Consider the following 26925-nt stretch of genomic DNA (forward strand, 5'->3'; position numbering starts at 1 on the left):
CCTTGCCCCCTCCTCCATGTTAGGGTGGGCAATCTACTTTACTTAATCTCCTAATTCAATTGTTGATCTCATCCAGAAATACTCACAGACACACCCAGAATAATGTTTAACCAGCTATCTCACTTCCAAGGGCAAAGGAGAAGCCCCAGCAAGATGGTAGAAGGGGCGAAATCACGTTTAGAATCCAACCCCCTACCCGCCAGAGACACTCAGAGGGCTCAAACATACCTTGTGTGCACCAGGACCCAGAGACCCCACAGAGACTGAGACAGAACTGTGTTTGAGTGTCTCCTGAGGCGGTACGGGTCAGCAGTGGACTGCTGTGGGGGCAGGGGCTCTGGGTGGAGTAGACCTGGGTATGGCATAAGCCCTCTTGGAGGAGGTCGCCATTAACCCCACCATAGAGCCACTAGAACTTACACAGGACTGGGGAAACAGACTCTTGGAGGGCACAAACAGAACCTTGTGTGCATCAGGACCTAGGAGAAGGAGCAGTGACCCCACAAGAGACTGACCCATACTTGCCTGTGAGTGTCCAGGAGTCTCTGGCAGAGGCAGGGGTCAGCAGTGGCCTGCTGCAGGGTTGGTGGCACTGAACGTAGCAGTGTATGCATGGGACCTTTTGAAGGAGGTCACCATTATCTTCATTACCTCCACAATAGTTTGACATCAGGTCAAATAACACTGGAGGGAACACAGCCCTGCCCATCAACAGAAAACTGTATTAAAGATTTACTGAGCATGGCCCCACCCAACAGAACAAGACCCAGTTTCCCCCTCAGTCAGTCTCTCCCATCAGGAAGCTTCATAAGCCTCTTATCCTTCTCCATCAGAGGGCAGATAGAGTGAAAACCACAATCACAGAAAACTAACCAATCTAATCACATGGACCACAGCCTTGTCTAACTCAATGAAACTATGAGCCATGCCATGTAGGGCCACCCAAGATGGACAGGTCATGGTGGAGAGTTCTGGCAAAACATGGTCCACTGGAGAAAGGAATGGCAAACCACTTCAGTATTCTTGCCTTGAGAACCCCATGAACAGTATGAAAAGGCAAAAAGATAGGACACTGAAAGATGAACTCCCCAGGTCAGTAGGTACCCAATACGCTACTGGAGATCAGTGGAGAAATAACTCCAGAAAGAATGAAGAGACAGAGCCAAAGCAAAACCAGTACCCAGTTGTGGATGTTGCTGGCGATGAAAGTAAAAGTCCAGTGCTTTAAAGAGCAATATTGCATAGGAACCTGAAGTGTTAGGTCCATGAATCAAGGCAAATTGGAAGTGGTAAAAGGGGATGGCAAGAGTGAACATCGACATTTTAGGAATCAGCAAACTAAAATGGACTGAAATGGGTGAATTTAACTCAGATGACCATTATATCTACCAACGTGGGCAAGATTCCCTTAGAAGAAATGGAGTAGCCATCATAGTCAACAAAAGAGTCCAAAATGCAGTACTTGGATGCAATCTCAAAAACGACAGAATGATCTCTGTTCGTTTCCAAGGCAAAACATTCAATATCACGGTAATCCAAGTCTATTCCCCGACCAGAAATGCTGAAGAAGCTGAACAGTTCTATGAAGACCTGCAAGACCTTCTAGAACTAACACCCAAAAAAGATGTCCATTTCATTATAGGGGACTGGAATGCAAAAGTAGGAAGTCAAGAGATACCAGGAGTAACAGGCAAATTTGGCCTTGGAGTACAGAATGAAGCAGGGCAAAGGTTAACAGAGTTTTGCCAAGAGAATGCACTGGTCATAGCAAACACCCTCTTCCAACAACACAAGAGAAAACTCTATACATGGACATCACCAGATGGTCGATACCAAAATCAGATTGATTATATTCTTTGCAGCCAAAGTTGGAGAAGCTCTATACAGTCAGCAAAAACAAGACCAGGAGCTGACTGTGGCTCAGATCATGAAGTCCTTATTATCAAATTCAGACTGAAATTGAAGAAAGTAGGGAAAACCACTAGACCATTCAGATATGACCTAAATCAAATCCTTTACAATTATACAGTGGAAGTGACAAATAGATTCAAGGGATTAGATCTGATAGAGTGCCTGAAGAACTATGGACGGAGGTTTGTGACATTGTACAGCATTCGTGTAGAGGTGCTCCTATGTATGTACATGTATTCATTTACTTAGTACCTTATGTGCTAGGATTCAGTGAATGAGATATAGCCTCCTTTTCTGAAGTTTGTGATCTGTCTGGGGGAACAGATACATAAAGAGTAAATTTTATTACATTGAGATTAGTGTTATAGTAAAATTCCTTTCAGCCATAAAATTCTTTGATTATATAATATGTAATATCAATCTGAATTTTTTTCAGGGGGCAAAAGTCAAGGTATACCTATAAATAAGAAAATAAATTTTAAAGATTCATTCAACCTGAGGGCTTTCAGAAGGGCTTGACAGGGGAAGCAGTATTTGAAGACTGAGTAGCATTGACATATGTACACTATCATGTGTAAAATGGGCTTTCCTGGTAGCTCAGTTGGTAAAGAATCTGCCTGCAATGCATGAGACCCCGGTTCAATTCCTGGGTTGGCAAGATCCGCCGGAGAAGGGATAGGCTACCCACTCCAGTTTTCTTGGGCTTCCCTGGTGGTTTAGCTGGTAAAGAATCTGCCTGTGATGTGGGAGACCTGGGTTCAATCCCTGGGTTGCGAAGATCCCCTGGAGAAGGATAATGGCTCTCCACTCCAGTATTCTGGCCTGGAGAATTCCATGGGCTGTATGTATAGTCCATGGGGCCGCAAAGGGTTGGACACGACTGAATGACTTTCAGTTTCACTTTCATGTGTAAAATAGCTATCTACTGGGAAGCTGCTGTATAGCACAGAGAACTCAGCTTGGTGCTCTGTGATGACCTAGAGGGTGGGGTGGGGATGGAGAGACAGGTTTAAGAGAGAGGGGATGTATATATACATATAGCTGATTCACTTTGTTGTACAGCAGAAACCAACACAACGTTGTAAAGTAATTATCCTCCAATGAAAAAATAGTAAATGAAAAAACAGATATATGCCAGAGACAAAGAGGTATTCAATAAATGTTTCTTAAATCAGTGACATAAGGAAGTACCAGTCTATCTTGATGCTGGTATATAGAGTGTTGAGCCTTTATAAAAGCTGACTGCCCTATTTAAATTATGTGTACTCTGGTAGAAAAAGTCTTTTTGAAGCTTCATTCTAAAGTAGGCACAGTTGGCTAACTGAATGAATAAATGAGTGTATTAATAGCACAAACTACCAAATGTAGGCCAAATGGATTTATGTTGCTCACACTAGAACCTTGACAGTTATCATCAGGGTCCAGTAGCCTTGGTTTCATGCTCCTGGCCTTTTTATTAAATCATCTCTAAGGACTTTCTAGAATTAAGCCAAGATCTAAGGGACTTAACACTTTCCTAGCTTACATACTCAGTATTTGCTCAAGATTAACTGCCCTTTAGTGCTAATTTTCTGAGTATTTTCAGGCCCTTCCTCATGAAGTCACAGAACGGGATCATAACAAGAGCTGGGCCACTCTTTTCTTCATTCGCACTTCATTAAGCTTGAGCATCACCATTACAGCAGGATAACTCCTGTTCTGACTTAACTCCAGTGGGACCAATGTGTGTTTCTCCAATGGGGTTCATGGACCAGCAGCATCAGCATCACCTGGAGCATCACCTGCTTAGCATGTAGATTCCTGGCCCCACTCAAACCAACCAAGTAAAAGCCATTTTTTTTTTTTTGTGAGGCTTAGAAAGTATGATTTTTAATAAGCACCCTAGGTGACTATGATTATATAGGTCAAATCTACGATGCGTTAGGAAAGAGAAAAGAAATATGTACACTTTCTGTAGTTTCTGACTTTCTTAGCAGTTGGGCAGCCATACCAAAGCCCCTGTCCTAGGAGGCCACCCTTTACCTCATCCCTCTTCTCACCTGATAACTCTGTGATGTGTTATTAACCTTGTTTTATAAATGACACAGGCTTTTCTAATGACTCAACAAGTAAAGAATCCGCCTGCAATGCAGGAGACACAAGAGATGTGGGTTCTATCTCGGGTCGGGAAGATCCCCTGGAGGAGGAAAATGCAGCCCACTCCAGTATTCTTGCCTGGAGAATTCCATGGACAGATGAGCCAGGTGGGCTACAGTCCATGGGGTTGCAAAGAGTCGGACATGACTGAGCCACAATGCACGCACATATAAATGACAAGGTTGGTTGTAACAGGTTGAATGCTCTTAAAATTCACGTGTACCTCAAGGCCTTTAGAACCAGAGGGTCTGTCTGATTTGAGGGATGTGAAGTGATTGTCCTAAATAACTTACTTGCGGAGGATGGGCATATAGGCGGACAAGACTGAAATGCCTGGGGTGCCAGTTGGTGGCATCTCCAGTACTTAAGGAAGACCAGACTGTCAGCTCTTGAGAGAGGCTTTTTTTTAAAAAAAAAACATAAGCATTATACATTTATAGGGAAAATTAAAGTATTTTAGAAATAAGAGTTGGAAAATAAAAGTTGCAACTATCGAGACATTACTGTAGTATCATTCCATATCTGTTTAAAAAACAGAGCTGCATGTATATATTATAAATGAATAGAAACAGGAAGGGAAAGGTGCTCAATGATTGACAATGGAATGAAAATGAGAGGGATAACATGAGACTTTCTTGTTTGTTTTTGTTTGCTTTTCTTCTTTTTTTTTTTTTTTTTAAATAAGCTCTATTTTTCCCCCCACCATGTAGCTTAGCAGCTTGTGGGATCTTAGTTCCCTGACCAGGGATTGAACCCTAGGCCCCGGCAGTGAAAGTATCAAGCCCTAACCACTGGATAGCCAGTGAATTCCCAATAAACTTTATTTTTTAGAGGAGTTTTATGTTCACAGTGAAATGGAAGGTACAGAGACTTCTCATGTATTCTGTGTCCCCACACATGCATAGGCTCCTCTTATTATTAATATCCCTCACCAGAGTGAGGTGGTATATTTGTTACAACTGCTGAAGCTACATTGACACATCCTTATCAATGAGTCCAAAGTCTACACTAGGGTTTGCTCTTGGTGTTGTACATTCTGTGGGTTTGGATAAATGTAGCATGAGATGTGATCCCATGATAGTTTCATACAGAGTAGTTTCACTGCCCTCCTCTATATTTGCGTCTTTTAAAAAACTTATTTTTCTTTAGGGATGTCTTTTAAAACCAATTATATAATTTTTTAAGATCTTATAATTTTTCCTTGAGTAAAAGTTTCTATGAGTTAGATTTTTGTAAATTCCATATAGAAGTAATACCATTTAGTATTCATTTTTGTTTTAAATTGGAGTATAGTTGCTTTACTATAGTATAGTGATGTGTTAGTTTCTGCTGTACAATAAAGTGAATCAGCTATACATATGCATATATCCCCTCCCTTTTATGCCTCCTTCCCACCCTCCCATTCCAACCTTCTGAGTCATCTCAGAGCACTGTACTGAGCTCCCTGTGCTATACAACAGCTTCCCACTAGCTGTCTGTTTTATGCTGCTGCTACTGCTAAGTCGCTTCAGTCGTGTCCGACTCTGTGCGACCCCATAGACGGCAGCCCACCAGGCTCCACCGTCCCTGGGATTCTCCAGGCAAGAATACTGGAGTGGGTTGCCATTTCCTTCTCCAGTGCATGAAAGGGAAAAGTGAAAGTGAAGTCGCTCAGACGTATCTGACTCTTAGCGACCCCATGGACTGTAGCCTACCAGGCTCCTCTGTCCGTGGGATTTTCCAGGCAAGAGTACTGGAGTGGGGTGCCATTGCCTTCTGTTTTATAGATGGTGGTATATTTATGTCAATCCTACTCTCTCAATTCATCCCACCATCCCCCGACATGTCCACATGTCCATTCTCTACGTCTGCATGTTGTCTGACTTACTTCCCTTACCATAATGCCCTTGAGGTCCATCCATATTGCAAATCACAGAATTTGCATCTTTCTCATGGCTGAATAGCATTCTACTATATATCACATCTCCCTAATCCATTCATCTGTTGATGGACACTCAGGCTGTTTCCATATGTTGGCTATTGTGAATAGTGCTGCAGTGAACATGAGAGGGTAGATATCTCATTGATATCCTGTTTTAGTTTTTGGATTTATAAGTAGAATTGCTGGGTTATATATTATGGTAGTTCTATTTTTAAGTTCTTGAGGAACCTCTCTGCTGTTTTCCATACTGGCTACAGCTATATTCATTTCCACAAACAGCATAGTCAGTCAGTTCAGTCGCTCAGTCGTATCCGACTCTTTGTGATCCCATGGACTGCAGCACACCAGGCTTCCCTGTCCATCACCAACTCCCAGAGCTTGCTCAAACTCATGTCCATCAAGTCAGTGATGCCATCCAACCATCTCATTCTCTGTCATCCCCTTCTCCAACAGAGGATGAGATTCCCTTTACTAGGATTCCCTTTTTCTCCACACCCTTCCCAATACTTGACTCTTGTCTTTTTGGTGATCACTCTTCTGACATTTGTGAGGTGCTCTGTCATTGTGGTTTTGATTTGCATTTCCTTGATGATTAGTGATGTTGAGCACTTCATATACCTCTTGGTCATCTAGATGTCTTCTTTGGAAAATATCTGTTCAGTTTCTCTTTCCATTTTAAATCTAATCATTCATTTTTTGTTATTAAGTTATATATGAGTTCTTTATATATTTTGAATATTAATCCATTATGAGGTATATGGTTTGCTAATATTTTCTCCCATTCTGTGGACTGCCTTTTTTTTTTTGATGTGCAGAAACTTTTTAACTTAATATAATGCCACTTATTTATTTATGCTTTTGTTGCTTGTGCTTTTGGTGTCCTATCCAAAAACCCATTCACAAGGATGTGAAGGAGCTTCTTTCCTATGTTTTCTTTTACAAGTTATGTGATTTCTGGTCTTATGCTTAAGTCTTTAATCCACATCAAGTTCATTTGTATGAGTGGTATAAGATAAGAGTTGAATTTTGTTTTTCTGCATGTGGTTATCCAGTTTTCTCACCACTATTTATTAAGAAGAGTGTCCTTTCCCTGTTGAGGATTATTTGCTCCCTTGTCTAACAGTATTTGATTATATATATGGGGGTTTATTTCTAGGCTCTTCATTCTGTTCTGTTGGTCTATGCTGCTGCTGCTAAGTCACTTCAGTCTTGTCCGACTCTGTGCAACCCATAGAAGGCAGCCCACCAGGCTCTGCCGTCCCTGGGATTCTCCAGGCAAGAACACTGGAGTGGGTTGCCATTTCCTTCTCCAATGCATGAAAGTGAAAAGTGAAAGTGAAGTCATTCAGTAGTGTCCGACTCTTAGTGACCCCATGGACTGCAGCCTACCAGGCTCCTCCATCCATGGGGTTTTCCAGGCAAGAGTACTGGAGTTGGTTGCCATTGCCTTCTCCGCTCTTGGTCTATATGTCTGTTTTTATGCTAGTGCCATACTGTGTTGACTACTGTAACTTTGTATTATTGTTTGAAATTAGGACATGCGATGCCTCCAGCTTTGTGGAATCTAAAAATTTGAATGCACAATTTCTCACTAGCATGCAGTGGCTGTATAATAGCATTTTACCCACAGTGGAACTTCTTTCACACTTGGAATCAGTCCTCTCAAACCCAACCACTGCTTTATCAATGAAGATTACATAATATTCTAAATCCTTTTGTCATCATTTCAACAATCTTCTACTTCTTTGACAGGAGTAGAGTCCATCTTAAGAAGCCACTTTTTGCTCACTCTTAAGAAGCAACTCCTCATCCATTAAAGTTTTATCATGAGATTGCAACAGTTCAGTAACTATCATGAAATTCCAGCAATTCAGTCATATCTTCAGGCTCCACTTCTAATTCTAGTTGTCTTGTTAGTTCTACCACATCTGTAAGTACTTCTTCCACTGAAGTCTTGAGCCCCTCAAACTCATCCACGAAGGTTGAAATCAACTTCTTCCAAATTCCTATTAATGTCAATGTTTTGACCTCTTCCCATGAATCACAAATGTTCTTAATGGCATCTAGAGTGGTGAATCCTTTCCAGAAAGTTTTCAATTTACTGTTCCTAGATCCATCAGAGGACTCATTGTCTGTGGTAGTGGTAGCTTTACAAACTGTATCTCCTAAATAATAAGACTTGAAAGTCTTAATTACTCCTTGATCTATGGGATGCATAAAGGCTGTTTATTAGCAGGCATGAAAACAACATTAATCTCATTATTCATCTCCCTCAGAGCTCTTGGGTGACCAGAAATCCTGTCAATGAGCAGTAATATTTTGAAAGAAATCTTTTTTTTTTTTTTTTCCTGAGCAGTAGGTCTCAGCAGTGGGCTTAAAATATGTAGTAAACCATGTTGTAAAGAGATATACTGTCATCGAGGCTTTGTTCCATTTATAACACAGGCAGAGCGGACAGAACATTCTTAAGGACCCTAAGAATTTTACCATTCTTAAGGCAATGCCAAAGAATGCTCAAACTACCACACAATTGCACTCATCTCACACACTAGTAAAGTAATGCTTAAAATTCTCCAAGCCAGGCTTCAGCAATACGTGAACTGTAAACTTCCAGATGTTCAAGATGGTTTTAGAAAAGGCAGAGGAACCAGAGATCAAATTGCCAACATCTGCTGGATCATCCCAAAAGCAAGAGAGTTTCAGAAAAACATCTCTTCCTGCTTTATTGACTATGCCAAAACCTTTAACTGTGTGGATCACAATAAACTGTGGAAAATTCTGAAAGAGATGGGAATACCAGACCACCTGACCTGACTCTTGAGAAACCTGTATGCAGGTCAAGAAGCAACAGTTAGAACTGGGCATGAAACAACAGACTGGTTCCAAATAGGAAAAGGAGTACGTCAAGGCTGTATATTGTCACCCTGCTTATTTAACTTACATGCAGACTACATGAGAAATGCTGGGTTGGATGAAGCGCAAGCTGGAATCAAGATTGCCGGGAGAAATATCAATAACCTCAGATAAGCAGATGACACCACACTTATGGCAGAAATTGAAGAAGAACTAAAGAGCCTCTTGATGAAAGTGAAAGAGGAGAGTGAAAAAGTTGGCTTAAAGCTCAACATTCAGAAAACTAAGATCATGGCATCTGGTCCCATCACTTCATGCCAGATAGATGGAGAAACAGTGGAAACAGTGGCTGACTTTATTTTTCTGGGCTCCAGAATCACTGCTGATGGTGATTGCAGCCATGAAATTAAAAGACGCTTACTCCTTGGAAGGAAGGTTATGACCAACCTAGACAGCATATTAAAAAGCAGAGACATTACTTTGCCAACAAAGGTCCGTCTAGTCAAGGCTATGGTTTTCCAGTGGTCATGTATGGATGTGAGAGCTGGACTATAAAGAAAGCTGAGCGCCAAAGAATTGATGCTTTTGAACTGTGGTCTTGGAGAAGACTCTTGAGAGTCCCTTGGACTGCAAGGAGATCCAACCAGTCCATCCTAAAGGAAATCAGTCCTGGGTGTTCGTTGGAAGGACTGATGTTGAAGCTGAAACTCCTATACTTTGGCCACCTGATATGGAGAGCTGATTCATTTGAAAAGACCCTAATGCTGGGAAAGATTGAGGGCAGGAGGAGAAGGGGATGACAGAGGATGAGATGGCTGGATGCCATCACCAACTCGATGGACATGGGTTTGGGTGGACTCTGGGAGTTGGTGATGGACAGGGAGGCCTGGCGTGCTGCAGTTCATGGGGTTGCAAAGAGTCGGACACGACTGAGTGACTGAACTGAACTGAAGGACCCTAAGAATTCTTAAGGACCCTAAGAATTTTGCCATTTTGAAATGGTAAATGAGCATTGGCTTCAACTTAAGGTCACCAGCTACAGTAACCCCTAAGTAGAGAGTCGGCTTATCCTTTGGACGTTTGAGGTCAGACACTGACTTTTCTCTAGGTATGAAACCCCTGGATGGCATTTTTTCCCAATATAAGGCTGTTTTATCTACATTTAAAATCTGTTGTCTAGTGTATTTGTGCTCATACTCAGTCACTCAGTCATGTCTGACTCTTTGTGACTCCTTGGACTGTAGCCCACCAGTCTCCTCTGTCCATGAAATTTCCCAGGCAAGAATACTGGAGTGGGTTGCCATTTTCTACTCCAGGGGATCTTCCCAACCCAGAGATCAAACCCACGTCTCCTGCATCAGCAGGCAGATTATTTACCACTGTGCTACCTGGGAAGCCCTCTGTCTAGTGTGGCCACCTTCATTAATGATCTTCACTGGATCTTCTGAATAACTTGGTGCAGCTTCTATATGACCACTTGTTTCCTCACCTTGCACTTTTATGTTATGGAAATGACTTCTTTCCTTATGAACCTTTCCTAGCTTCAAACTTTTCTTCTGAAGCTTCCTTAACCTTCTGAGCCTTGATAGACTTGAAGTCAGGGCTTTGCTCTGGATTAGGCTTTGGTTAAAGGGAATGTTGTGGTTGGTTTGATTTTTCCAGACCACTAAAACTTTCTCCCTATCAGCAATAAGGCTGTTTCACTTTCTTATAGTTGGTGTGTTCCAACTGTTTCTTACAGTTGGTGTGTTTAATGTTCACTGGTGTGTTAATTAAAAGTAACACTTTTACTCTTCTTCAAGAACTTTTCCTTTTCCTTTTATAACTTCATAATTGGGCTCACTGTGCAGAAGACCTAGCTTTTGGCCTATCTCAGCTTTGAACATGCCTTCCTCACTAAGCATAACCATTTCTAGGTTTTGATTTAAAGTAAGAGACATGTGACTCTTCCTTTCTCTGAACACTTAGAGGGTATTGTAGGGTTTTTAATTGGCCTAATTTCAATATTGTTGTTTCTTAGGGAATAGGGAAACCTGAAGAGAGGGAGAGAAACAGGATTGACTGGTGGATGGAGGAGTCAGAACATGCACATTTATCCATTAAATTTGTGGTCTTATATGGAGTGGTTTGTGGCACCATAAAGCAATTACAATAGTAATATCAAAGATCATCATAATGAATATAATGAAAAAGTTTCATATGTTTCAAGAATTACCAAAACGTGACACAGAGACACAAAGTGAGCAAATTCTTTAGAAAAACTTGTTGCCAGTAGACTTCAACACAAGGCTGCCAGAAACATTCAGTTTGTTAAAACACACACACACACACACACACACACACATCTGTGAAGCACAAAAAGTGAAGTGCAATAAAACAAGATATGCCTGTATAGATGTTTGATGCTGTAAGTTTCCGTCTAAGTTCTTTTTTGATTGTATGCCATAAATTTTGATATGGTGTTTTTTATTTTCTGTTATCTTGAAACACTTTGTAATTTCCCACTTGGTTGGGTTAGAATGTATTATTTACTTTCCAAATTTTTTCGTTTCTAAATATTTGGAGATTTTCTTGATATCATTTTTAATGGATTTCTAATTTAACTCTATTGTGTTTAGAGAGCATACTTTGTGTATTTTGCAAGTTTTAAAATTTATTGAGACTTGTTATATGGAACAGAATGTGATCTGTTTCTGTAAATACTCCATGAGCACTTGAAAAGATGTTTTCAGCTGTTGTTAGGTCACGAGCTCTATAAATATCAGTTGGGTCAAGTTGGTTGATAGTCTTGTTCAAGTCTTCTATATCCATAGTATACTAGTCTGGGTTCTCTAGAGAAACAACCAATAAAATACATATAAGAAGAGATCTGTAGTTATGGATGCAAAAAGTCTCACAGTCTGCCTCTATGAGCTGGGGACCAGGAAAGCTGGTGATATAGTTCAATCTTGTCCAAAAGCTTGTGAACCTGGAGGCTGCTGGTTTAAATCTTAGAGTCTGAAGGCCTGATAACTAGGAGCTTCAATGTCTGAGGGCAAGAGAAGATAGATATTTCAGTTAAAGAAGAGAGAGGGAATTCACCCTTCCTTCACATTTTTGTTCTATTTGGGCCCTGAAGGAATTAGGTGATGCCCATCCCCTGGTGGCTCAGACTGTAAAGAATCTATCTGCAATGCAGGAGACCCAGGCTCGATCCCCGGGTTGGGAAGATCCCCAGGAGAAGGGAATGGCAACCCACTCCAGTATTCTTGCCTGGAGAATTCCATGGACAGAGGAGCCTGGTGGGCTACAGTCCATGGGGTTGCAAAGAGTCGGACACGACTGACTAACACACTCACATCCCCATTGAAAGGCATCACTGGAAGGATTTCATTGGAATGACTGATGCTGAAGCTGAAGCTCCAATACTTTGGCCACATGATGCAAAGAGCCAACTCATTGGAAAAGACCCTGATGCTGGGAAAGATTGAGGGCAGGAAGAGAAGGTGGAGACAGAGGATGAGATGGATGAATCGCATCACCAATTCAATGGACATGAGTTTGAGCAAACTCCAGGAGATAGTGAAGGGCAGGTAAGACTGGCATGCTGCCATTCTTGGGGTCACAAAGAGTTGGACACAACTCAGTGACTGAACAGCAACAACATCGCCATTGGTGACACGTTCTTCACTCAGTCTACTGGCTAAAATGCTAATCTTTTCTGAAAATACTCTCCAGACACATCCAGAAAAAATGTGTGCAAAGTGCTATGAAGTGAAGTGCAGTAAAACTAGGTATGCCTAAGCTATCATATAGAGTATTTTCACTGCCCTAAAAGTCCTCTGTGCTCTGCCTATTCATCTCCCTGTACCCACTGCAACCACTGATCTTTTTATTGTCTCCATAGTTTTCCCTTTTCCAGAATATCATATAGTTGGAACCATCCAGGATGTAGCTTTTCCAGGTGGCTTCTTTCACTTAGCAATAGGCACTTAAGGCTCTTCTATGTCTTTTCCTAGCTTAATATTTTATTTATTTTTTAAAATATTTCTTTGGCTGCACCAGGTCTTAGTTGGGGCGCACAGGATCTTTGATCTTTGCTGTGGCATATGAACTTGTAGTTGAGGCATGTGAGCTCTAGTTTCCTGACCAGGGATCCAACCCCGGCCCCATGCATTGGGACCACAGAGTTTTAGCCGTTGGATCATCAGGGAAGTCCCACTTTGCTTATTTTTAGCACTGAATGATGTTCTATTATCTAAATGTGCCATAGTTTACTTACCCATTTACTCCTGAAGAGCATGTTGTTTGCTTCCAAGTTTTGGCAGTAATGAATAAAGCTTCTATACGTACTTGTGCAAGTTTTTGTGTGGGCATACGTTTTCAACTCTTGTAGGTAAACACCAAGAAGCACAACTGCTGGATCGTATGGTAAGAGTATGTTTCGTTTTATAAGAAACCACCAAACTGCCTTCTACTGTGGCTGTGCTATTTTCTTTTCCCAACAGCAGTGTATGAGAGTTCCTATTGCTTCACATCCTCACCAGCATTTGGTGGTGTCAGTGATCTAGATTTCGGTCATTCTAACAGGTGTATAGTGGTACCTCACTGTTGTTTTTATCTGTGTCTCCCTGATGCTATATGACGATAAGCATCATTTCAAATGCTTATTTGCCATCTGTGTATCTTCTTCAGTGAGGTGTTTGTCAAGATCTTTGGCCCATTTTTAAATTGGGTTGCTTATTTTCTTACCATTGATTTTTAAGAGTTCTTTGTATATTTTGTGTAACAGTCTTTTGTTAGATATGTTTTTTGGGAAGGTTTTCTCCCAATTTGTGGCTTGTCTCTTACTTCTCTTCAAGTCACGTCTTTTTCCCTTTGAGATTTAAAATATTTTGATCCATATTCTCCTGGCTTTTCCTTGCTTTCAGTGTGTGATCTTCTGTCTTCTTTTCTGGTTATCTGTATTTAATGCTTTTTTTTTGGCCACACCACACAACATGGGGGATCTTATGGGATCTTAGTTTCCCAACCAGGGTTCGAACCCATGCCCCCTGCAGTGGAAGCATAGAGTCCTAACCACCAGACCACTGCAGAATTCCAGAATTTATTTTCTGAATCTGATGGCTTTTAAGGTTTTTCTATTTAAAACAAGTTAGCTAAAGTTTAATCACGATATACACTGGTATATTTTTCACCATATTTCTTGTGCTCAGTTTTGTTCAAGTCTGGGGTTTGTGGATTCAGTTTTCATCAAATTTGAAATGTTTTCAGCCATTGTTTCTTCACACGTTTTTTCTGACCTTCTCCCCTCTTTGTTAAGACTCCAATTACATGTACATAGTGCTTCCTGATATTGTCAGGATATCTGAGCTACTGTCAGTAGCTCAGTGATACTTAGTTTTTCTGTTTCATTTTTGATAGTTTCTGTTGCTATAGCTTCAAGCTCATAAGCTTTCTTTCACAATGTCTAATCTGCTGTTAATCCCATTCAGTTGCTTGTCTGATTTTTCATTTCAGACGTTATAGTTTACACTTCTATATGTTTGACTGAGGTCTTTAAAATTCTTTTCTCCATCTCTACTAAATGTGTTTCATCTTCCCTCTAGCTCTTAAAGTAATGGGATATATTCTATTAATTGTTTTAATGCCCCTCTCTACTAATTCTATATCTATGTCCTTTTGGGCCTGTTTCCATTGATTTCTTTTTCTTCTTGTCACAGGTTGTATTTCCTGCTTCTTTGCAGGCTTAGAATTTTTTTAAATTGAATTCCATACACTGACTGTTAGACCTTGTTGAATAACTAGATATTTTTATATTGCTAAATATATTTTTAAAATACAGTTGAGTTCCTTGGAAGAAATGTAATCCTTTAAAGTATGTATTTTTAAAGCATTGTTAGGTAAGACCAAAGCAATATTTAGTCTAAGGCGAATTCTGTCCCACTATTGAGACAGATCTGTTTTGAGTATCAGCACAGTATCCTGTAAATTATGATATTCTCTGTTCTGGCTGGTAGGAACTATATTTTAGCCCTGTTTGAATTCCAAAAGTTGTTCCCTGTAATGCTTTCAGATGGTTCTTTTCCTGCCCTTGGTAGTTTATTTACATACATGTACTGATTGTTACTCAGTTGAAGACTCAAGGAATGTCCTCTGCAGATCTCTGAAGCTTGTTCTCTGCTTCTCATTCATCTCTGGTTCTCTGTCCTCTGAATTCTAGTCTCTGGACTCCCTAATTCATCTCCTCCTTCCAGAAGTTTTGCTGAGTTCTTCCTAGGTTCCTTTTTCATACCCTGGAGCCTAGAAAGTGTCTCCAGGCAGAAAGCCATGGCAGTTATAGGAAATTTTTTCTTCCAGCTCTCAGGGGACATAGTCCTTTGTTGCTGATGTACAATGACTTGAAAGCAATTGTTTCATATATATTGTCCTGTTTTTCAGTTATTTGAGGTGAAAGAGTGCTAGTTGCTGTTATTCTATCTTGGTTAGAAATATGTTACTTAAATTTTTTTATTTTATTTTATTTTTATTTATTGAAGTATAGTTGATTTATAATGTGTTAATTTTTGCTGTACAGCCTAGTGACTCAGTTATACACATGCATACATTCTTTTTATGTTCTTTTCCATTGTGGTTTATCCCAGGAGATTGGTATAGTTCCCTGTGCTATGCAGTAGAATGTTGTTTATCCATTCTAAATGTAATAGTTTGCATCTACCAACCCCAACTCCCAGTCCATACCTCTCCGTTTCCCCTTCCCCACAGCAACCACAAGTTACTTCTGTATGTCTGTGAGTCTGTTGCTATCTTGTAGATAGGTTCATTTGTGTCATATTTTAGATTCCACATATAAGTGATATCATATGCTCTTTGTCTTTCTCTTTCTAACTTATTTCAGTTCTCATGATAAAATCTAGTTGCATCCATGTGGCCACAGATGGCGTTATTTCATTCTCTTTTATGGCTGAGTAGAGAAATAGAAGTTTCTCAAGTGTAGTGCTTTTGAGACGTTATTCCTAAAATGCTGGTAAACTTTGGAAAGGAATAGCTAGAGGAATGGAGAAGGCAATGGCACCCCACTCCAGTACTCTTGCCTGGAAAATCCTATGGACAGAAGAGCCTGGTAGGCTGCAGTCCATGGGGTGGCGAAGAGTCAGACACGACTGAGCGACTTCACTTTCACTTTTCACTTTCATGCATTGGAGAAGGAAATGGCAGCCCACTCCAGTGTTCTTGCCTGGAGAATCCCAGGGACAGCGGAGCCTGGTGGGCTTCCGTCTATGGGGTCGCACAGAGTCGCACACGACTGAAGCGACGCAGCAGCGCAGCAGCAGCTAGAGGAAAGAGGTCAATCATGGTTTAATTTCCAAAGAAGGGGAGGAAATGTGTGGATATGCATAAGGTGAATCCAAATGTGAATATTAGGATTATTGGACTATTAGGAATGAGTCTTCTCTTTTTGATGGTGGACATTCTATGGACCGAGATGAAATCATTTTTACTTGAGGTCTCACCACTAGATGGGGCCATGTGGGAGAAAAAAATACCTGGGGAGATTGTATTCAAGGGGTTTCCCGGTGGCTCAGACAGTAAAGAATCCACCTGCAGTGCAGGAGACTTGAGTTCAATCCCTGGGTCGGAAAGATCCTCTGGAAAATTCGAAATGGATAACCAATAATGACCTACTGTATAGCACAGGGAACTCTGCTCAATGTTACGTGGCAGCCTAGATGGAAGGGGAGCTGGGGAAGAATGGATACATGTGTTTGTATGGCTGAGTCGCTTTGCTGTGCACTTGAAACTATCACAGCATTGTTAATTGGCTATACTTTAATCTTCAATATAAAATACAGTTAAAAATAAAAAAATGGATAAAAGCAAGGTCATACTATATAGCACAGGGAACTATATTCAATATCCTATAATATACTATAATGGAAAAATATGAAAAATGATATATACATATACCCCCCCACATATATATATATCTGAATTGCTTTGCTGTACACCAGAAACTAACACAACATTGTAAATTAACTGTACTTCAATGTAAGAAAAATAAGAAAAAAAATGAAGAAGTAATAAACCTCTATGTACCCTTCAAAAAAATTAGGGGCAGTTGGGTATGTGTAGGATCAGGCCTTACTATCTCTGGAGCCTCTTGTGTGGGATAATAGTTATTATTCATGACAATAGCAACTATTACTTCTTGAGTACTTGCTATGTGCAGGAATTCCTGAGATGGTTGGATGGTATCACCGACACGATGAACATGAGTTTAAGTAGGCTCCTGGAGTTGGTGATGAACAGGGAAGACTGGTGTGCTCCAGTTCATGGGGTTACAAAGAGTCAGACACTACTGAGCAACTGAACTGAACTGAAACAATTTATGTAAATACACAACAATCTTTGTGGATAGGTATTTTATCATCATTTTCTAAATGAGGGAATCAAAATTCAGATAAATAAAATGACCCATGTCTCTTGTGTATCGAAAGTTATAGTTGGGATTTAAACCCAAATCAGTTTTATCCCAAAGCCAAAATGCTTATGTACTATGGCATGCTGAAGGAACTCCAGCTGGCTACTTTAGTTTCCTCTGGAGAAGATGCTAAGGGACTAAGAATTTGGGATGTTTTTTGGTACCCAAATTCTGCAAAGCATCTTGAGGAGGAAGTTGTCATGTAACCAGTATTTGCCTGGCTTGAATCAGTCCTGGAGAAGACAAACTAAGGGACTTGATGGAGCTCTCATTCATCATAAATTCATTTGGACGTCCAGGGCACAGTCTGGATTTTCTCCTTTGAAATCTAAACTCATCTCAGACAGATTGTCAGGCTTCCTCTAGAAGGCATCTCATGTTTATCCAAGGCCTGGAGGAGAGTTGGTCAGGATGTCGTGTAGTTCTACTTCAGCAAGTTCTTTCTATTCTATGTTAATAGAATCAAGAAAATTGAATTCTTATTATCTTAGGTAAGAGTTCAGAGCTCAGTTGTTAAGGCTAGGATTTAATTTAATTTAATTCAATAGACATTATTGCTATTCAATGCTAATTCAATGCTCTATCTACACCAGGCACTTAGGTTGGGAAATCAAAGAAGTGTAAGATGTAGACCACACCCTAGAGTACATCAAAGTCCAATTGGGGAGGTAGATGCATAAACAGATAATTATGATAGGGTAGGTAGCCTGCCATCTATGGGGTCGCACAGAGTCGGACACGACTGAAGCGATTTAGCAGCAGCAGCAGCAGCAGACTAAATACAACAGAACAAATACGCACAGAGGACTGTGAGGGTTCAAAAGAGGGGAGCCAGTAATCCTGGCCTGAGGTTGGGAATGTTAGACCAGGACTCTTCAGCTGGTTTCAGGAGCCGCGGTCAGAGTTTCAAGACCTTTAACTCATTATTATTATTGACCTTTAACTCATTTTTGCAGAAATTAATGCCTATGGCTGGTGATTTTTATTTTGGTTGGCCCCAAATTAATTTTATTCCACTAACTCTTTGTGGGTTATTATATTCAACAGTTTCACCTGACACATCTGCAAAGTCTTCTAATTTTTTGTGAAACGTTGTCTTCAGTCCACTCATCTCTAGAAGCAGAGGAGCACTCTCCAGAACCGTGAGTTTCATTTTCACTTTCTATACCAGAATCAATCAGATTCAATCTGATAGTCACATCGCCTGAATCAGAACTATATTCTGAACAACTATCGTCTTCTGAGACACTAGCATATGTCACTCAGACAATCAGAGAAAGTATCTGTGTGAAATTCACTGAAAAATTCTTTCTCACTCAAAATTTTGCGATGTGTCATTTTTGAAAATTTTGCGTGTATCATGATATACACAGGGTTGGAACAAAAATCTAATGGAGCAAAATGTGAATGATAACAAAAATTGTAAGGTGTATGATGAACCCCTGATCAGTTTTAAGCTCTAATGACTTTGCATGGTGCTGTTAATTATATCACTCTCTAAAAACATATTGATATGTCTTTGGTCAATTATGCTAGATGCTCCCAGGCATGTAGCAGTTATGCCACATTGTTGGTGTTGGTGGTGATCCCATATGTGGCCCCAGAGTCACTGAGAGGAGAGTGGAGAATTCCACATGGTATTATGAGTTTGCCTTTGATGTGCTTTGTGATTTGAATATGTCAGTGGGCCTTTAGGGTTTTATCAGGTGTTAGTCTTGTGAGTGCATTTTTTAAAAAAGATTTATTTATTTTTTGACTGCTCTGGATATTCATTGCTGCACATGGGCTTTCTCTACTTACCATAAGCCAGGGCTACTCTTCGTTATGGTGCAAGGGCTTCTCATTGCGGTGGCTTCTGTGTTAGTGCGGAGAAGATTCTCCTGAAATATATATTGAAATAAGACTTCAATCTGATTACATTCTACAGTCCCAGAAAACAACAGGAACCAAACTATGTTAAAATGTAAAAATAATGATTAATATCACCTCCTATAGCAAGTTGTACTTAATCCTTCTCTAAAATTAATTTGTGTTGTTTTTTTTTTAAAGTAAGATGTTGATCAAAGGAAAGTACAGAGACACCCATTATATTTGTTTTCTATTGCTGCTGTAGCATCACATGGATGATGACTGTAAGCAACATAAATGTATTATCTTAGAATTCTGGAGGTCAGACGTCTGAAATCACTTTCATTTGGCTTAAGTTAAGGTGTTGGCAGGGGTGGTTCCATCTTAGAGGTTCTGAGGGCAAAATATTTCCTAGCTTTTTCCAATTTCTGTGACCAGTTTCCATGACTTGTAATTTCCTTCCTCCCTCTTGAAAGTACATCACTCTCATTTTGCTTCTGTCATCGTGTCGTCTCTCCTGACCCTGCCTCCCTCTTACAAGGACCAGTGTGGTTATATTAAGCTAACTCGAGCACTCCAGGATAATGTTTCCCCTTCATGATCTTTAATCACATTGACAAGTCCCCTTTGCCAAATAAGGTAACATTCACTAGTTCTGGGAATTAAGTCATATTCAGGGGCCCATTATTCAGCGTACCATAACTGCTATTTATATGTTTCAGAATTGACTTTAAATATTCTTCAAAAATTTGTATAGTTCAGAATATTCTGTATACCTACGCTGGTATTACGCTTTTTTAAAAATGTGGACCATTTTTTAAAGTTTTACTGCATTTGTTACACTATTGCTTCTGTTTTTTTATATTCTGGTTGTTTGGCTGGGAGGCATGTGGGATCTTAGCTCCCCAACCAGAGACTGAACCTGCACCCCCTGCAATGGAAGGCAAAGTCTTCACCACCACCGGGGAACTCCCCCAGTTTTATGCTTTTTCACTTAATCTTATATTATTTATTCATCTTAATATAGATTTTTGAAAGAATGTCTTTTTGATAGCAGCATAATTCTTCAATGGGGTTATGTTGTAATTTTTTTTAGCCGTTATATTATAATTTTTGTTAGGAACCTTGATTGTAAGTAATACAAAGTCAGCTCTAGTTGGTGAAACAGAGAGGAAGTTGGCTCTGGCAGTCTGAAGCATGAAGGGTTGAACAACCAGGCTCTGTGGGTTTTCAGCAGGGCTTCAGGAGCCTCTGAAACTAGGGGGTTCCAGTAGTGCCAGGACCCGGTCCATCTTCCTGTTTTATTTTTATTTTTTTTAATACTGTTTCATTGAAGCCTGTTATTTTCCCCCATGTCATGATTTCATCCACTTGAGAGGGGCTGGATGTCCACAAGCTCTCTGTCTAACCTGGCCAGTGCAAATCCCCTAACAGAAAGCAAACTTCCAGTCTAATTCAAGTCTGAATTTCATCTCAGGGCATTCAACTGCAGGTCCTGGTGGTAGAGGTCCTTGCTATTCAGAATGGTTCAGGGACCAATAGTACCAGTATCATTGTTAGAAATGTACTTGTTAGAAATCCAGAACTCAGGCCCCACTCAGGACATAATGAGCATCCTGTGTTTCTAGAAAGGCTGATTATAGATTATAAAATGGGACCACCCTTATAATCTGCCTTATAACAATAGTCCAGGTGGTTTGCATGCCCATGGATGTTTGAGAAGCACTGTTATCGTAACTTATTTCTATGCTTCTCTTTTGGTGGATGTTAACAAATCCTGTGTCGACTGACTGGCAATCAAGTTTTGTAGCTATGAGGATGGACCAGTGAGACAATGAAAACAAGCAGCTCCCAGGCATTGAGAATCATACTCATACCAACTGATCATTACCTCTGCACAACAGTTTCTAACATCACGGGGAACTAAACTACAATAGCCAACATCTGCAGCTGTGGCATCCAAAATTTGTCTAAAGCACCCCAGGAAAATATGGCCTTGCCAAGTAAATCTTGGGTCCCTCTGGTTTGGGCTCTGTCCCTGCCTGGCTTAACCCAGAGCATCAGCTAAGTCATCCTCCTGTATGTTTGTTACTAAAGTAAAAACAGTGGGTAGTCAAGGGTGATATAGTATCATTTTGTGGATTACCCATGAGCTTTTTCCTATTCTACACAAACCACCTATGGACACCTGAATCTGGGACTGCTGTGATTCTTCTCCTGTTAAAAAGCATGTTGTTTACAAACTTTTGCTACCCAGGAAATGTCCATCTTTGAATAATAACCTAAAAATAAAACTACATGACTTTGCAGGACGACTTAAAAATGACCCCAAAGTATAATAAATAGTTGGTAACATGGGGCTTCCCTGGTAGTCCAGTGTTAAAACCCCATGCTCCCAATGCAGGGATGCAGGAGGTACAGGTCTGATCCCTGGTTGGGAAACTAAGATACCACATGTTCCGTGGCACAGTCACACACGAAAAGTTGATAACACATATATGGGTTAGTACAGGACAATGTGGACTTTGGCATCTGATGTAGCTGTATTGTCAGAGTCAAGATACAGAATCTTCTGTGCCTGGGTCCAAAGCCTAGAGAGGATATTAGGATCTATCAGGTAAGGTAACAGGGCTTCCCAGGTGGCACTAGTGGTAAAGAACCTGCTTGCTGATACAGGTAGACGTAAGAGACACAGGTTCGATCCCGCATTTGGAAGATCCCTTGGAGAAGGGCATGGCAACCCACTCCAGTATTCTGGCCTGGAGAATTCCAAGGACAGAGGAGCCTGATGGGCTATAGTCCACAGGGTTGCAAAGAGTCGAACACAACTGAAGTGACTTAGCACTAGAGTTCCGGAGATAAGGTAACAGAAAACTCATAATCCAACCAGATTAAGTAATAAGGGCATTGAGCCTCTAATCTTAACAGTTGTTCAGAGGGAGGGCTGCTCCAGCCACCGGGTGTCTGGGCTTTGTCTCTTTTTTTCCATTCTGCCATCCTTTGTGTTTGCTTTGTGTTCAGAGTAATGCAGATCTGGGTTCGATTCCTGGGTTGGGAAGATCTGCTGGGGCAGGGATAGGCTACCCGCTCCAGTATTCTTGGGCTTCCCTGGTGGCTCAACTGGTAAAGAATCTGCCTGCAATACAGGAGACCCTGTTTTGATTCCTGGGTAGGGAAGATTTGCTGGGGCAGGAATAGGCTACCCACTCCATTATTCTTGGGCTTCCCTGGTGGCTCAGCTGGTAAAGAATCCACCTGCAGTGCGGGAGACTTGGGTTCTATCCCTGGGTTGGGAAGATCCTCCTGGAGAAGGGAACAGCTACCCACTCAGGTAGCCATTCAGGCCTGGAGAATTCCATGGACTGTATAGTCCATGGGGTCCCAAAGAGTCGGACACGACTAAGCAACTTTCAGAATAATGACAAGATGGCCACTTGTTTCAGACATCAGTTCTTACATTCCACTGGTCCTAATTTCATCACGTGTCCACGTTTACACCAGTAGCAAAGAAAACGGGTCCTCATGATTGGCTTAGACAGATAAAGACATACTGAATGGACTTGAAGATGGGACCAGCCTTTCTAGCAACATAGGATGCTCAGAGAAGGATGAATGAAACAAAAGTAGGATTCTGTTAGAAAAGAAGAAATGGCAGGTGAATGCATGGTGTATGTAGGGGAGGCAACCAGTGGTGTCTGTTATGAGGCATCAGCATGGCATTTATAGCTACAAAATTTGGGCAGTGACCATGTTCTCTGGCTCTGGAGAAAGATTTAAAAAGAAGGAACAATCCTGCTAACAATATTCCTCATATTAACAAAGAGATTTTCTGATGGTTTTTCTTGGAAAATGACCAAATCTTATTATCAGAGATAGAAATAACATCAGAAATACAACAAGGTGTTTTAGTGAGTGCATCCCACCCTATTTTCCTTCTAATTCTCCCAACTGGAGATGAAGCATGGGGATGTTTTAGATCACAGGTGGGATGGGACCAGAGGTGGGGCAAGAGGAGAAAATTCGGGGCAACATGAGGGATCCTTGTGTGGATGAAAATGGTCTGTATCTTTACTGTTTTAATATCTATCACCTAGTTATGATATTTTCCATAGTTTTGTAAGATGTTACCATTGGAAAAAACTAGGTAAAGAGTACCAAGAATATTATTTCTTACAATTGCATATCAATCTATAGGAATCTCAAAATCAGAAGTTTGAAAGATTGTATTAAAGTAGTAGTTATCTTGAGTTTTTTCACATCCCGTTGGATTTTTCTCCCATGAAAAGTGCCTCTCTTGCCTCTTCCACACCAAAGGCACACAAACTAAATGCCAGTTTCTAGTAAATAATCTTTAGCAAACAAATGATTGTCCCCTAAGCCTAAGTTTCCTTATCTGCAAAATGGGAATGACTGTAATTATTACCTCCTAGGGTTTTTGTCAACATTAAGCAAGGTAATGCATATAAATAACTAGTCCAGGGCCTAGTATATAGCAAATTCTATTTATTTTATTAAAAAAAATTTTTTTGGTGTATAATTACTTTACAATGTTGTGTTAGTTTCTACTGTACAACAAAATGAATCAGCTACATGTGTACATATATCCCCTCTTTTTTGAATTTCCTTCCCATTTAGGTCACCACACAGCATAGAGTTCCCTGAGCTATACGGTAGGTGTAAATTCTATTTAAATGTTAGTTATACAACCTATTGTGACATGGTAACCAGCACATCCATGTAAAAAGTGTGTATGCATGGTAGCAGGGGGTAGATTAGAAAGAAGATTCATTTTATTTAATGCCTCAATGTCCAAATGCCATGAGCACTAAAAATGTAACCCTTCTCCTCAGGGTACGTGACCTGTATGGACAGTTCCCCCAGGGTCCCCTGTTTGGTTTAATGTGCTATGGTCACCATCTTGAAATTCTTATCAATTTTTTTTAACAAGGAGTCCATTTTTGCCGTGTCCCCAAAATGTACATAGCCAGACCTGTCCCCGCCTTCATCAAATCCCATCTCCCCTTGGAGAAGAAAAAATGGATTAGCCTCCGCCTCCTCCCTCGCTTTTCCCCAATAGCCCTGGGAAGTATGTTCAACTCAAGTAGAGGGAGTTCTCCTCCCAGACTTGTTCTCCCACGGCCCCAAGTCTCATTCAAAGATACTTTCCCACCCGACCCCCACAAGTAACGCCTACCCTTAAGTAGAAACCTTCTTGGTTTCATGAGTATGGGTGGGGTCATCTGTAGAGGGTTTTCCTCCAAATTTGTGGGCTTGGGTACTTGTGCTTGATCAGTTTTTTATTAGGCTGAAGGGTTTTTTGGACAAGACCAGGGCTCTATTTTGCCACAGTTAAAAAAAAAAGAAGAGAGACTCTATGGGTCTTGAAGAAACAGAGCAGGTTCAGGAAGAAAAACCCATAAAATCATTAAATTGTCACTTTAGTGGTATTTCCAAGTTGTCAAAACCACTCTGAAGTGTCTCTTGCTAAGGAGAAGCATTCTTGGGGTTTTACAGACCCTGGATTGGGAAGGAATTTCTCAGTGAGAGTGCTGAGGTTGTAGTCAGTAAGATGATCCAGTGGAGAAATATTGCCCTTGGACTTGAAGGGTTTGAGTCCTGTTTGTCCAGGTGCAGCACTTGTGTGCAAATGTGTGCACTCAGCCGCTCCGCCACTAGGGTCTGCCAAGACAGCCAGGTGTGCCCTGGGCTGGTTGGCTTAGTCTGGGGGTGAGGGGTGGGTTGTACCTCGCACCTCACAGGAAGGTAGGGGGAGGCCAGGAAGGTGGCCTGTGGTTCCTTGTGGAGAGAGGATGTGCCTGGAATAACAAAGGAAAGAAATCAAAACAAAACAAACCCGCAGCATAGGAGTTCCAACCAAGCTTAGAAGTGATGAAAGTGAAAAGAAAATTTTAGCTGGAGTTCAAACTGTGGCTAGGGTTATGACAGTTCATAAATCAGTGCATCTGGAAAATGTTCAGTCTCAACAATAAAATTAGGAAGCAATACTTTCATTCGACTAGTGTTATTAAAAATAATAATTATTAAAACATTTATATCATCTTTCTACAGGCATCTTTTATTTATTCATCATGAGGCTTGCCCTCTCCAAGAAATTAAGGTATATTGTGTGTATTGATAAAAATGGATTCTGCCACTTACTAACCATGTGGCTTTGGGTGGATTACTTGAGATCTCTGAACCTCTGTAAATTGAATTTCATAATAACTGTAATTTTTTATTATTTTAAAACCTTTTTATTTTGTATTGTCGGACATGACTGAAGCAACTAACACACTTTCACATGACTGATTAACAATGTTGTGACAGTTACAGGTGAACAGTAAAGGGACTTAGCCATACATATACATATATCCATTCTCCCCAAACTCCCTTCTCATCCAGGCTGCCACATAACACTGAGCAGAGTTCCATGTGTTATACAGTAGGTCCTTGATAACTGTCCCTTCAAGTGGTGGTTTTCAAATATTTTGGCAGCAGCCTGGAGTGAAAAACAATCTTGATCACAATGTAATATGCGACGTACACCCATATGTGTATAACTAAAGCAAAGCTTCCATACATTTATCTTGTTTTTTTATTGTTTTTTTCATTGTATTTTATTTAAGAAATACTGGTTGAGACCTACTAAACTGATACAGCATTAAAATGCTGTTACTACTAAACAGCATAAAAATGCTGTTATGGGTTCATCTGCCCATAAAATGATGTAATCTCACTATACAGAGAGAGCAGTGATTGCATTTTGGTGTGTACATTTCCATTCCTGTCATTATGTGTGTGTACATGTCTGTGTTTGTATAGCATATGTGTATATAAGACTATTATACTCACAGATTTGTTACAAAGTTTTACATTTAAAAATATACTATCAACATACCCTTGTTTTTCTAATTTTTTAAATTTCCTTTATCCTTAAATACTCTCTGAAGTTTGTCTTTGCCTGTCCAGCAATCTGTTACCAAGAATTTTTCGCATTCTTTGGTGCAGCCTCCATGTCTTTCAGGGCCATTTATGCCCTCCTCGGATTATAGAAATCATACCATGGGCTGGGCGCTGTAGGTGCTTCATGTACACAGTAGGTGCTCAGTGAAGTAACAGGAATTGAACAATTTACTTGTCCCCACAGTGAGCTCAAATGTTAAGGCAGGATGTTCTAAGACCTCTTTCAGAAAATGAGGTCCCAGCTTAGGGCAACTTTTCTATCCAACAACCTGTAACTCTGGAGTTTGGGTGACGTAGCTGAATTTATTTGGTCCACTGACACCCTATGTATTATAGAACCCAAGCTCTGCTATACCAGGAATTTATTCTGTAACCTGAAACTCTGAGTCTTCATTTACTCATTTGCAGTGATGACGATCCTAACACCCACCTCACAGGGAGATGATGTAACAAATGAACAGTCTTGAACATCTTGAACATTCTCAAGAGCCATTGTGAAATGAGTTTTCTGTAAACCCTCACCTGAATGGGATTTTTGTCCTTTGTAGACCATGCTTCAAATCACAGCGTTTTCCAGTTCCTTTTTGATACACCTGGATAGACATCCTAAAGGAGCTGCATTTTTTTCAAGTTAAAATTTAGATTTCTCTTATAAACATTTTTATTTATATTCATGACATAGGCAACCAATGTACCTTTTGGTCTCTTGGAATCTGGTTTGTTTTATGACAGCATCTTCCAACAGGACTTGATTTGTTTCTGGTGAGAACTCCCCCTAAACACTAGTAGATATACTAGAGAAACTGCTAGGCCTCTAGACGTACTACTGAAC

General features: G+C 40.5%; 1 long non-coding RNA gene across 1 annotated transcript; it reads right to left on the reverse strand.

The window, feature by feature from the left end:
- Nucleotides 1-17211: 17211 nt before the first annotated feature.
- On the reverse strand, nt 17212-26726 carry LOC145511664 (uncharacterized). Its single transcript, XR_014058036.1, has 3 exons — nt 26616-26726; nt 19083-19162; nt 17212-17730 (listed from the first exon to the last, which is right to left on the reverse strand). It is a non-coding gene; the product is annotated as an uncharacterized LOC145511664 (long non-coding RNA).
- Between the last annotated feature and the right edge of the window lie 199 nt (nt 26727-26925).

This window comes from Giraffa tippelskirchi, chromosome 6 (assembly GCF_054371585.1).
Source record: "Giraffa tippelskirchi isolate mGirTip1 chromosome 6, T2T-mGirTip1v1.2.pri, whole genome shotgun sequence".
Classification (NCBI taxonomy): domain Eukaryota; kingdom Metazoa; phylum Chordata; class Mammalia; order Artiodactyla; family Giraffidae; genus Giraffa; species Giraffa tippelskirchi.